The 3423-nt window shown below is 39.9% G+C and overlaps 1 non-coding gene across 1 annotated transcript; it reads left to right on the forward strand.

Annotated features, from left to right (window-relative positions):
* The first annotated feature begins 2470 nt into the window (after window positions 1–2470).
* Window positions 2471–2543, forward strand: Trnav-aac (transfer RNA valine (anticodon AAC)). Its single transcript has one exon. It is a non-coding gene; the product is annotated as a tRNA-Val (tRNA).
* The last annotated feature ends 880 nt before the right edge of the window (window positions 2544–3423 follow it).

Raw genomic sequence — 3423 nt, forward strand, 5'->3', positions numbered from 1 at the left:
TGTGGGAGCTTAGGTCTTTGAAACCCTTGCCGCTATTAAAACGTTTATTTGTAAATTGTTTCCTAGATTTGGATGTCGGTCTACGACAGGTTAAACTGATCAGAGAAGTAACTCCTAGGAAAGAAACTGCTTAAACCCGCGAGAAAGGGAAAAACGATACAGTTGACGTAGATTAAAGAAAGCAGTCGCCTCTTACACACAACTTGTGGGAAATGTGGAAGGGCCCGCGATACTTATTCCGCTTTAGGAACACATGAATGCCTCTCCCCCTATCCCTCCCCTGTTCTCTCTCAATTCACTTTTTGTGATTCTTCCCCGATCCAAACTCCACCTCGGTGTTTACGATCTGACGAAGCAATGGCAACGAGAAGGTCCAAATAATAATAATAATAATAATAATAATAATAATAATAATAATAATAATAATAATAATAATAATAATAATAATAATAATAATAATAATAATAATAAATAGGTTTAGAGGGCAAAAATACAACTTTGCACGTACATCACACTTTTTCGTACATTTCTTTGCCGTGTTTGCATGGAGGACGTAAACAAGCGACGGCGAAATTTTATTTCTTTTTCTGAACTTGGATAGGGATCTTAAGAATTTAACTTCAACCGGGGGGTTCTCCTACTTTTGATAAAGTAAATGGGTGTGAATAATCGTGATAAAGACTGGAATATTCACTTTTTAAGAGACGTTAACGTTTTCGGGTCTGCCATCGTCGTCGGATCGTCAGTAGCGGCCGGTGCATTAAAATGGCGGGAAAAAAATGACAAGCCGGTAGGCGAGGATCTGGCGGTAAATCACGCGCAGCCGCCTAAATTTTTATCTTGAAAAGAATTTATCATACTACAAAGTCCCGAAAAAAATTATGCGCTGCTAAAGTTTTAATTGTCTGAGAGCATATACAAGGGGTTTTGTTTTGCTTTACGTCTAATTCAATTAGTCTGAGAGAGAAAGGAAGTGTTTCATTATTTAAAAAATAATCAACTGAAGGAAACGGTATTTGGAGAATCAGTGTTGGGACTCCGAAACGGGTGAGTTACGTTAAGTCTCCGGACGGATGGACTAGAAAAATAGACAGCTGCTTGGTAAAGCATGAAAGTTTTTGCAAGGTATTTGAATCTTTTCAAACGTACTTTAAGTTTTCTTTCTGTTATAGCTTCTTTTTTCAACGAAATGTCAGAGGAGATTGCCTTACACTTTGTTACAACTATAAGGTATCGTACTATAGCTGTATCCTGTATCGTACTATAACTGGTCCTATGGATAACCAAATCCTTCAGGATGACTTAAATGCTCTATCCAGGTGGGAAAAGGACTGGCAAATGTCATTAACATAGAAAAAAATGTCATATAATCTGCTTCTCTACAAAAAAAGAATGTTGTTACACCATCATTCTTAATGGATAGAGATCACAACAATCCAAATTTAGACATCATACTCTCACAGGACTTAACTGGAATGGGAAAATCACGTTGCGCAAAATTTCCTCAAGCGCGAAGCAGACTGTTGGCGTTATCAGGAGGAATTTTAGTCATAATGTAGATAGTAGATGTAGGCGGGTTGGAGAGCTCAAAGCACCACAGATACAACGAGTACCTCTACTCTTGTCCACAAACATCCTGCTGAAAATTATGCTACAAGTAAGTGATGAGAATGTACTTTTCAAGACGATAGCCTTTACAACTTTAAGAAGCGAATAACGTTTTAGAAGAGATACATATATACCAGTAGTCACTGGAAGGGCAAACTAATTTGCAATGTCTTTTGTGAACCTATGTTTTCTTGACATCCTTCCTTTTTCTCGTGCCGGACCAAACGCTTTAAGTAAAGAAAATTTTTCTTGTTTTTGTGTTTACCTTAAACGGGGTTTTTCGCCCCTTATGACTTAATACATGCCCCCCTTGTTGTCAACTGATCTGACATTCGTTCACTTTTGTTCCCCGATCCAACCTTTTCCGTAAGTCCTATCCAGCTCCCCGTTCCTGTTTTTACACGTAAATAGCGAGAATAAGGCCAGGTTCCATCCCTCTTCACGTGGGGATAAAATATTCAGGCAACATGCAACAACCGTTCAGAACAATTCTTTCTATCGAATAACACATTTCTTTAATTTGTCGAAAACTTATAAGCACTGTTTCGAAGAAAAATTCAATTTCAATGTCAAGTTCGATTTCGATTAAACTCGGCTAGCCTAAACATCTCACATTTGTCTTCTTGCAACTTGCAAGGATGTCGGTAGTACTAGAAGCGGTGAAAACAAAAGCACTTATAGTGTTATGCGTCTTTCTCATTCTTGAAAGAGTTTCGACAAGTGGCTGGGTATTCTGAAGTTAGACAGTTCACTAGAATCATTATAGAACCCCAGAACATGGAATCAATTGCGCGCGCGGGCGGGAGAAAGAGCAATGTTAAGGGTTTTAAATACATTAATTTCAACCAATTGTGCAACGGATGTTTCCGTAGTGTAGTGGTTATCACGTCCGCCTAACACACGGAAGGTCGCCAGTTCAAGCCTGGCCGGAAACACATCTTTCTTTTTCTTTTTTTCTCTGAAGTTTTGGGTTGCTTGTCGTTCTGCTTCACTCTGTTTGGTTCCATTTTTTGCCAGCAGATCCATACGAGCTTCTACATACAGGCACATACTTGCTTTAGTACCCTGCCTGTCGAACGCACTCAACCATAAATTTTAATGTTTTGTGTTAATAGTATTAAAAAAGTTTTTTAAAAACAATCACATATTAAAATGTGTGATCTCCTTTTCGTTGAATATTTGCCATGGTAGCTAGCAACCCATCACCAGTGGGTCTTGCCAGAAAGATGTTGTCTGTGGTTACACCCTGGGTGAAACCATTCTCATTCTCCCCCACCTTCCACCCTCCCCGCCCCAAAAGTCGGCTCATTGACTGGTCAGCTGCCCACCACTATACTCGTAGATTAACGGGCTAAGGAAAACAGGGATACATACAAGAGGGGATGTGGAAATTAGAGGCAATAGAGCGAACGGTAAGTGTTCCTGTTATTACGGACATATTCAGCTTGTACCCAGCTGTTGTCCTAGCCGGTACTTTTAAAAAACACCAATATATTTTGTTTCAGATATGGTTCGGGGAGATTGCCTTATGAAAGATTGTAGCAGTTGAGAGAGATAACTGGCAATAGGCTGCTCACATGTTTTTGCCTTTGGGGGTGTTCAAGAAGAAACCCATACATGCAGATATCACTCAGGGTGGTGGGAAAAGAATTAGTTATACAAAGAAAACCAAAATCTTACCTTGGTGAAGACCCGGCAGGGAGAGGGGGGCGGGGAGTACTTCCTAGTAGGCTAATGGGTAATGGAGATGTGCTGTGCTGCTGGGTGGGGTTGCATTTTAACGGCTGGATTGCATTGAGAATCGACTAAAATGGG

Source organism: Porites lutea, chromosome 4 (genome assembly GCF_958299795.1).
Source record: "Porites lutea chromosome 4, jaPorLute2.1, whole genome shotgun sequence".
Lineage (NCBI taxonomy): Eukaryota > Metazoa > Cnidaria > Anthozoa > Scleractinia > Poritidae > Porites > Porites lutea.